Below are 10,923 nucleotides of genomic sequence, written 5' to 3'. Positions count from 1 at the left end.
AAATATTTATTATACTGTAACTTCTACGGACAAAACACTGGTTATAAAAATAGTGAACCAAAACAAACATGAGTAGTGGAAAGTGCTTTGTTTTTATCAAAACAACCACAATGCGACAATTTGCACAATATTTAATTTAATAAGCCGGACAATATAAACACATCTCAATAAATTAAACAGACACCCGGTTACAGTTTAACTATAAACATACCATTAACAATAATGTTACATATTGAATATATTTACAAAAGCAATTAAAATTCATTGGGGGCAGTTTCAATAGAGTTTATACAACCAATATCTGCTAATGAAAAATGTTTACTTAAAGTAGATGAACAAATCAATACGTGATTTAAACATTTCATCTTACAGTATCATATAGTCCAATACTCATATGCTTGTATGATAACATTTTTTGGGCTAAACATGCATACCAATTATTGCACATTTTGTATTTTGTTTTCTATGTATCAATTTGATATATCTAAAAATTAAACACAATGTACACATTTAAAGCTATCTTCAGTTGTTCAACAACAGAACAAACATGTTTTATGCATTCAATACAAATTCAAGATAAACAACCACACTGTTATGTAAATCTGGATTTAAGACATACGTGTATGCTGCAGTTTTAAATCAGAAGATTTACAGAAACTAGCCCCAGTGAATTCACTCCACTGACAGCTTATGTTGAACGGTCAACGTTACACAACTGGAATAAGACTAGTACAATTACACAATTATGTATCAGCAATACATCAAAACTATTCAAGTACTTTGCATACAAGTATACCATTATTATTGAAATATACACATTTCGTATAGAGGTATTTTTTGCAGAATATTCACTTATAATCGTCACAATTACAAAACTCAAAGCACTGAGTAGTCATGTAAATTTAAGGAATTTTAATAAATGTCATTACTGATGCATTTTGTTATTACACATTGTGTTTGTGTAACAATTAGTACCACATTTTACCTTAACTTTTACTTCATGAAACAAGCAAATAATTTGCAAATTGTTTATTCCACAAAATCCTTTTAGACTTTCACTTATTGCCGAGTATATTTTGCGAAATAATTTGGAATTCTGTATGTATTTACTCGTTATATCGAGTTGTAAACACAATTATTATCTAACAAAAAAGACATCTTAATTTGTATTGTTTAAGCAAATAATATTGCCTCCAATAGAGGCAATTGCTATGCCTGACAATTGTAAACATATGACATCACTCTCCCTTATTTTGTAATTGACTCATTTCTTATCTCAAGGTACTATCGTTGTATTTAGTAAAAATTAAAGAAGAAATAAATTCATTTTAATAGTTGCTCAAATTCATTCGATGAAAAGCATAGCATATTACAAGGTGTTTCTATTGCCGTAAATATCCTTTTCTCTTCAGAATATTGAATGCTGCATTATTTAACAGTTTTTATACATATATGTGCATTTACACAAGCAATGTTGTTTTATAACAATGGTGTGTACGAATAAATGTAAACAGTGAGTTTATGTTAAACAATAGCAACACTAAATGAATGATTTACATCGAAAATACAATCGCTTTGCAGTTGCTCTATGTATAAATGGCAAAATATACCTATAAACAGTTATCAAGAAATCTGGGTTAAATTACTCACTGATTTAAGAAGGTACAATCTGGTTGTGTAAATCTACATATGCATATATAAAGCATTATAAACTTTAACGTCCAAAATCGAATGTTAACACTTATGAGCATGTAAGTCTATGATCTTACAACACAAATTAACAAACATAAAATGTGCCATTTTTCATAAAACTTATCTATTTTTTTAAATATTGTTTTCAATTCCGAGTTTTATTAAAAGCTTTCCAAATAAAACAACAGTCATGCTTTAATTATTTAGCAAACCATAGCAATTGGAAATCAACAAAGTACTGGCGGTTAACAAAGAATCAATTCATTTAAGTAGATACAACACTTTTGCCCAGAATTAATTTATATTCCCTTGAAATAGTATGCAAGTTAACAAGATTTTGGATCAAATACCGACCCGAATGAGCAAATTGACAAGTATTGTGTTCAGAAAGATTGATATACAGAAAAGCTGAAGTTTCATAACTCTCAACCTCTTTGAAGAATTATTTTAATGAGCACATCTATATTACTGGTAAAACAGAAAACTGAAACATGGACAATACGCCAATATATTTTCAATTGTGTCCAAGTTACCATAAACGTTTAAACAGCTTTGACAATCTTAAAATAACTTTGTTATGATTGTATTTCCCTTAAATTTACCATATCCGGATCAAAATCTGAAGTGAAAGGTTCATAATACAGACACAGACATTGGATATACCTGCAATATGTGTGCTTCAAATAATACATTTTGTAACATACTATATTTAACTAAAACGTCCAACATAACATGACTGACAGCATCATAATTCCCATAAAAACATAAACTATTGCTTTTCATTAAATACAACATGGTTGGTCACAAGAAAATATAAAGTAAACTATTGTGTCTCTTTGAATACAACTTTGCTGGTCACATAACAAATGTGGCTGTTGATATGACTTTTTGGCATTTGAAATATGAATTGTTATTCTGAAAATTCGACTTGAACAAGGTCATTTATTTTCCACCAGTCAAACAATTATAAGATGAAACCTGTCAGAGTACGTGCTCAACATACCACAAGGTATGTAGAGAATAGAACACCATAAACAGTATTTATCTCTGAGCTTCTTTTGTTTGACTGGGGTCAATATGGTAATAACTGCTGCAACAGGATGTGTTTCTGATTGGATGGTTTGATTTCGTCATTGGCGTCTGAAAAACAAGAAAAATGCATACGAGTAAATTTTGGTTTTTCATATTATTTTTGATACCAATGACAAAAAGAACATGAACCGCACTGTCATAGAGTGTTACAACTTCTCTGATTTGAATCCACAGAGGAAATAATGGTCCTGAAACTATTGATGAAATAAGCATCGATAATACATATTAAAGGTGAAATATAACCTCTTTACCTACTAATACGTTTGGATTGGATTTAATAAAGATTCGTTTTTGGCATTGGAAAAGTAGTACCTAATGATTAATGAAAATAGGCAATGGTCGACTAGCTGATGGCCCGTTAAACATTCATTGGGCAAGAGTTTTTCTGAGAAAACTCATATCTCTTTGGTGAAGTAGGAAAATGTTGGTGACCATGGTCATGGATGCACCCACATTTTTCTTGTGTCACAAAACTCGACTGACGTCAAACAAAAATGAACCAAAATACACAGCAAGGCAAGTTCATATGATGGTACATATGTTTGGTTTCATCACACAAGAAGCAATAATTTTCGAGTTTACAGTAGACAAAACATACGAGAGTTGCAGCGAACAACATAAGGACGGACAAGGGTAAATCTATATTTACCCACCTAACACTCAAATTGGGGCCATGCAAAAAGCATGCGCATGACTCGTTAACTCACCGAAGGTTCCCTGTGTTCACAGACTGAGGGTCCTGCACCATAGAGATGATATAATCTGAAGACGATGACTGCAGCGGGTTCATGTGCTGTGTCTTCAAATGCTTCTGGAGCAGACTCTGCATATTGCAATCAGGGTTTTCTGGAAATAAAGTCAGTCATGTGTCAAACGAGACACATTTTTTAAGACAATTCTGGCTTGATTTTGACATTCTTCAAGACTCCCAGGAATGGTTCAACTTTTTCAACCAGTCACACGTGTGAGTCCCTTAATAAGTCATACACATAAAATAATCAGGCTTATCTAAAGCCTTTTGTCCACGATGTTCTAGAGTAGGAAGCCTCTTAAAACTTAACATACAGTCAATTATATCAAGACTTAATTTTATAAATAAGTATTTTATTTGTTGGTAATGACCAAATTGTCTGCAAAGTATTTATATAAAAACAATTTACAATTGCCGCAGACACAGGTTGAATATACTTTTTTGTGACAAAAGTTGTATACATAGTTGATGATTCACGAAATGCAACACAATTTGAAAAGTTGATTGACATAAGTTTGGGACAATCAAACAGAGGGGATAATTACTTGATAGTCAAGATGGTTGTGTCCGGGCTGAGTAATAGGCGTTATTTTGTATTAATACTCGCTCTATATCTCTACTCGCTACAAAATGTTTTAGCGGGGACACAACATTACAGATCATGCTAAACAAATTTGTAGAGAGTAAAGTCGAGATATATGTGTATATCAATACGAAACAAACGATCATCACTTTCTTACGGCATTTCAGAATTAATAAAAGTAATAATTAATATAAAACAGCAAACCATACCAGTCTCGTCATGGACGTCGCCTTCTTGACTTGCACGTATGCTTTTTGCATACATTTTGAGAAAGATTGAGCAATATTTAAAGGAAAATATTCAAAGATGTTCTTGTAAATGCCTGTTTTGTAGTAATTTTGTATATTGTTAATTTTACACATTTAAAGGGGAAAGTATGTAGATTTTCTTGTGATGCCCTGCATTGCAGTCATTTCGTTTATACATTTGGAACAATATTAAATAACTTGGTCATCGAGTTGGTCAACAAGTCCCTTTATGATCTTAAATTTTCTTACTACCATGGCCATATATGCTGATTAAACCTTATGTGACCTTTAACCTGACGCCCACGTGAGTACAATAACCAGGTCAAGTTGGTAGCAGAAAAAATCATCGCTAGGCACCAAGTGGTTTTGGGTGATCCTCGACCTGTTTAGGAGAAGAGAAATCATAGGGAAAATAAATCAAAGCGAAGTCTAAAACATCAATATGTTTAGATATATTTTGAAAGACATATTGTTTAGCTATATTTTGAAACAAACTTAATGTGTTCTTCATACATTTTTTGAAGAAAAATATAAAGAATGTATGTTTTGATTTTTGGCATTAATAATTCTATTAGTTATCATGCATATGCATTTGTGGTGTTGATGTATTGTGCTAAAAAACATTTCCATCTTACACGAAAATCAACAAATATTTCCATCACTACATTAGGTTTTATTTAAAACAATCCGTATTGAGCAAAAGACTGCGGCCCTTAGTACTCTTAAATGTTGAAGACAACTTACTTGACTGCTGTTATTGCTGCTTTGCTGACGTGGCTTGGTCATTAGAATACTGTTAGACACTGAACACGAACCGCTGAAAGAAAAATATATTCTGGTAAACGAGTCATAATAGTCATACTAATTCACAATGGTTCCTGCATTGACAATTTTTTATCTCAAGTGATTCTAGTGACTCTATGCTTCCTTTGTTTTAAACAAAGCTATTTACACAGTTCTGTGGTCAAAATGTTAGTTAATAACTCTGAATACAATATAAGTTACACAGCCTCTGAATTCCCATGTTTGGTGAGATACAGAGTCAGTACATTAATATTGTGCAAGAGACTGACTTGGCCAATGATAAGTTAGAGCTGTGTCACAAAATGATTACCATACCTCAACTCGCACTTCATGGGGTTCACACAATTGAAGATATAATAAAATCCCTTGAGAAATGTAGATTTGGTTTGAAACAAATATGTTGACATTTTATGCAGACAAAAAGCCCCTCTTACTGACCAACGTACAGACATTGACTCCAATAAACTATCTCCAAAACTTGGTGTGTGGGATTTAATTATCATTAGTTCTTATCCCCACCTTTCAGGTCATGTTGATCTACTGTTGCTGTGAGATTGAGAAGTTCAGGGTGCTTCATAAACCTGTCCCCCACGGCTGAGGCTGCTGCTAGAGGTCATGTTGATCTACTGTTGCTGTGAGATTGAGAAGTTCAGGGTGCTTCATAAACCTGTCCCCCATGGCTGAGGCTGCTGCTAGAGGTCATGCTTCATAAACCTGTCCCCCACGGCTGAGGCTGCTGCTGGAGCCCAGATTGCTTCATAAACCTGTCCCCCACGGCTGAGGCTGCTGCTGGAGCCCTGTTTCATAAACCTGTCCCCCACGGCTGAGGCTGCTGCTGGAGCCCAGATTGCTTCATAAACCTGTCCCCCACGGCTGAGGCTGCTGCTGGAGCCCAGATTGCTTCATAAACCTGTCCCCCACGGCTGAGGCTGCTGCTAGAGCCCAGATTGGCACCGATTAGATATTTGGCTAGGAATTCCATTCTCTGAAGGGTCACATATGGCGCAGTTGCACTGTTCATTAGCTCGGCGAGGTTTTCAGAGAAAGGTGCCTTGTTCATTGACATGTTGTCCTGTGAAATACAATATCAACAAATGTAACTTCAGTTGCATCAGCAGGAGATCATTCTATTTGTCACATCTACACAGTTTTAAGACAGTTCATACACCAAATAAACAAGAATGCCAACAATACACCTGCTAAAAAGACTGGGTTATATTTATCGCGAGTGAAATGGCAGACATGTTTAATTTGGTCAATTTTTCTTCATTAAACAAAAACATATGTTGGAGGTGCTACATGAGATCTGGTTGGTTACTAAATTTGGTCTAGATATTATGATCAAAAACATTATCAACATATTTCATGATGATCAGATGTTTTGAAATAGAGAGCAGACGCAATAGTGTGTGCAAACCTCTCGACAGCACACTTACAGCTGCCATAGTCTTAAGTTGGGCGCAAAACAATAATGTGCTATTGCAACAAGGAAATGGAACAATAACATTGATCAGTGAATTTGTAGATAAAGTGGGCTCATCAAGTTATGAAAAGGTCACATGGACAGCATATCAATGTTATATTTATAACAATTCACAAAATTGCGCCTCACTCTGTGAAAATGGTTAAATGTATGTGTTTAAAGTATCGTCTCAAATAGGCCTGTGAAGTCCTTGCAGGCTAATCGCTGACGACACTCCGCCTAAACTAGATTTTTTCCAAGAAGAGACTTTCTTTATACAAACATAAGAGCTGTGATTGTGAAACACAATGCCCCTTACTGTGCTTTGAAGCCGCACAGCAGCTATTTTAGAAACAAGGTTATATTCGATCCGGAGGCATAAAACACCATTTTAGCAGAAAGTGTCTTCCCAGATAAGCCTGCAAGGACAACACTTAAGGCACATGCCTTATCTCACAGCTAGGTTCAACTGTAATTACCCAGTAAAAGAATAAAGAAAACATTCAGCAAGCACAGGTGAGTCTCGATAATAAGTATTCTCAAGTCTCATACATTTAAAAGCGCTCGTCAATGGAACTGTTTATTGTTGAATTGTGAGTGTGTTGCTTCTGCCACTGCCGCTGCATTTCATATTGAAGCTGAAGCAGCAATGTGTGCATATTTTGCTATTTAAACATCTCGATCATTCTCCCGCCAACTGACAGATATCTTTGAAAATAGAATGAAAACATAACATGCATTTTAGTCTGAATTTAAATGCGATACACATGTAAGTATTTTAAGTACACTGAGCAAAAAAAACAATATTCCTTAAATGTAACGATTTTCTTTAAATACAATCTTTAAGTTCTTTAATTGAAAACAATGCAAAATATCGTTTTTTGAAAAATATCTGCATCCTGCTTATTGTAACAAAAGGGTCAGGATGGCCCTGAAGACTTAGTTCGACTTAAAACTTTGGTAGAAGACTTGCCCTTTTGACATAGTTGTTGACCGCACTTAAGCGAGTTTCGAAAATGGCATTGATTATAAGATGATATTGTCAAGATAAACATTATGCCCTATTTTAAACATGACTGAGTCATAAATGTGGCTTCTAGAGTGGTCTGAGATTTAACTTAAAGACCTAGTTTATGGAAAGATGTGACCGAATTTTAAAATTGGTCTAGACAAAATAAAAAAGATGAAGTTTTAACAAGATTGAGTCGTCAATGCAACCTCTAGAGCGGTAACATGATATTTAGAACATTTTACCTAGTTACCCAGTTTTTGAACGCACATGATGTGATTTCAATATGCAGCATTCAAGATCAACATTCTGACCAAGTTTGATCGATTTTCAGTGGGAAGAAAGATTGCACCTCATGACCTAGTTTTTGGGTACATGTGACATAGATTCAAACTCAGACTTGAAAATTGAAAGATAAGCATTTTTCATCAAATTGAGTCATAAATGTGGCATCTGGAGTGTTAAGAAGGCTTTTCTAACTGTTGACCTAAATTCCAAATTGGCTTAGACATTGTCAAGATAAGCATGCTTACTAAGTTTTTATAGAGATTGAGCCCCTATAGTGGCATGGGGTTTTGAAAGATTTGATCTGATGACATGGTTTCCTAGTTTTGGGCCAAGTTTCATGAAGATCTGATCAACAAATTAGGCATCTAGAGTGTTAATGACAAAAGTTGACCTCACGCACACAGCACATTGATTGACATAGGGTTATCACAATTTTTTACCAGAGCATTTTCTGCTCAAGTAAGCTTGAAAAAGATCTTTAAATGTGTAAATATGTACCACATATCACTAACAATTCTTCTGGGGGCTATAGCCATAAGGCACATTCCTGATGCAGTCAATACAACGCTTCTTATACTACTACTATCATTTACATATAATTACAATTACAATCACAGTATTGGTGATTAAAATTGCTATCCAGATCTCCGCAAATATATTGCTATCCAGATCTCTGCAAATATAACACCCATCTAACACAAAGGCACAAATAACATTGACCCCTTTGATATAGAAATGGCAGTTTCATTACGATCATTACATTTGATATAGAATGTGATTTTGGTAAAGTGTTAAAAAGTCAGTTTGGTTGGTACCTACATATAATTTGCATGCTATTGACATTTTTGAAATAAAGCTCTGGATGTTCAATATAACCCATAATTTGAGGGTTGAGCGTGAAGCTGTCTATCTTATTAACATTTGTATCGAAGATGCACTAGTTTCACTTTTAACCCTTAAATTAATAAGATATTCGTGTCAATTTATTGAAGAGCAGGAAACCCAGTTTTGTGTGCATTTTGGTTTAACCAATTTGTAAAAGCTTGATTGCATCAAAAGTCTCAGGCTTATAAAAGCCGCATTAAGGGAAAATTTGGCTTAATGCATGTGCACAGGCACAGGCTAATCAAGGAAATTTTTCCGACCAAGACAGGATTTTCATACAGAAGAGACTACCTTGGCATTTTAAGACAGGACATTGTGTTAGGTGCTCACAACTGTGCCACAGTGATCCCTTTTCCAATGATAAGGGAACTTACTTCAGTTTTATTTTTTTATTTTTAATATTTTGGGCTGTTGTTCGGTCCCATTCCAAATGTAACAAAATATCCATTTTTCCAAAATGACAGATTGAAATTAACAAGTGAAGGTTTCCAAAACAAAGAAAAATATATGCCATTTTCAGTTCAAGTTGAACCATAGTAAATGTAATATTGAACAAACTTTAATCCTCAATATTAAAGTATTTGTAAGCAAAAACAACCACAACACCTATTTCTCAATTTTACTTAAAACAAGCAAATTTGTTGAATTGATATCCCCCATCAAATAAATTTTGTTTATGGATGGGCGTAGAACAAAAAGAAAAGGTATAAATGAATTGTTGTGCCTTTTGTCAATTATTGTTTATAACTCATTTGTACCTGTGATGGGTTTGCAGACAATAAAATGCAGATAGCATATTTTTCATGAATCAATTTACTATGGAAAGTTATTAAAGAATTCGTTTAATGCATAGTAAAGGAATGACTAAATAATGAATAATTCATCAAATTTGTGACCTTTGACCTCAATGTATGACCTTGACCTTAACACCTAAGATTATGGGTGTTGAATGTGAAGCAACCCCAGATGATTGAGAACAACATGGCAAGTTTTATGGCTCTGGCTCATCTGTTAATGGAGATAAAGCTCTAAGCTTATATTAAAAAGCATTTTTTTAAGATACAAAGGGCCATAACTCCATTATTAACAGATGGTGTACAATGCCATTTTGCATGCATCATCATCTTATCCATATATATACTCATACCAAGTTTCAATGAAATCCACCAAAGCACTTCCAAGATATGGCTCCGGACATAAAAGTGCCGGCCGGACAGAAAGACGGACGGACTGACACCGCCAATCCCTTCGCCTATGGCAGGGGATAATAACAACACAGTTTTTTTGGCGTAGCTGTTTAACGTCACTTTTGACCTTACCTGACCTGACCGCAGCTATACACAAATTAATACACTTCATTTATTCTATTGGCTGATTTCAGCATACAACCAAAACATTGAAAACATGTCCGCGTCTTTTTAACACTGTTTTACTGCGTGTTCAGCATGAAACAACTGTATCTCTAATGAAAAGGCTTGATAAATAGAACAGTTTTACATTAAACTCTTGACATCAATACGGTTTGTGCGTGCACCTTTTATTTCCAGAGGATTGTCAGCCCCATAGCATTTGTTTTTTTAAAGGCTGCGTTCTCATATTTAGTTATTACTACCGTATTGCATTCTGTGATCACGTATATTTTAGATCATATAAATATTGTAATTCCATATCCTGATATTTGCTTTGACCAAAATATGTTAAATTGTTTTCGAAACAGCAAAAATAATATGAAAAAGTATAAAGCTGTAAACAAACCGTCATTCCAGCAGTGAAATCGTGACCTCACTTTAACGCATTGCATTCCATCTCACATGGTATAAAGTTCAGTTCGCGGTCAGTACAAGACTCATTATATAAACTCTATCGCATTAACCCGGTGAACATGACCGGAAATATCTTCATTGCAGATATTCGCGTTATATAATTATGGTATGTCAATAAAGGATTGTTTTTCAATAATTCCATGATATGTACTAGTTTTGATTAATTTAATAAGATTTATTCCACCATAGCAACCAATTTACTAAGCATGAGCACAATGATTCACGATACTATTAACAATCGAATCAAATAACTATGTCCGAAAAACCACTACAACAATACATGTCT

The 10,923-nt window shown here is 34.3% G+C and overlaps 2 long non-coding RNA genes across 2 annotated transcripts; both read right to left on the bottom strand.

Annotated features, from left to right (window-relative positions):
- Positions 1-1,199: 1,199 nt before the first annotated feature.
- LOC127864162 (uncharacterized) lies at positions 1,200-4,365 on the bottom strand. Its single transcript, XR_008041545.1, has 3 exons — positions 4,328-4,365; positions 3,492-3,630; positions 1,200-2,832 (listed from the first exon to the last, which is right to left on the bottom strand). It is a non-coding gene; the product is annotated as an uncharacterized LOC127864162 (long non-coding RNA).
- A 67-nt stretch (positions 4,366-4,432) lies between these two features.
- On the bottom strand, positions 4,433-7,772 carry LOC127864160 (uncharacterized). The gene is made up of 5 exons (XR_008041543.1): positions 7,185-7,772; positions 5,935-6,242; positions 5,690-5,837; positions 5,111-5,183; positions 4,433-4,748 (listed from the first exon to the last, which is right to left on the bottom strand). It is a non-coding gene; the product is annotated as an uncharacterized LOC127864160 (long non-coding RNA).
- Between the last annotated feature and the right edge of the window lie 3,151 nt (positions 7,773-10,923).

This window comes from Dreissena polymorpha, chromosome 1 (genome assembly GCF_020536995.1).
Source record: "Dreissena polymorpha isolate Duluth1 chromosome 1, UMN_Dpol_1.0, whole genome shotgun sequence".
NCBI classification, from domain to species: domain Eukaryota; kingdom Metazoa; phylum Mollusca; class Bivalvia; order Myida; family Dreissenidae; genus Dreissena; species Dreissena polymorpha.
The sequence above is the reverse complement of the archived record's forward strand: the minus strand, read 5'-3'. Positions and strand labels throughout refer to the sequence as shown.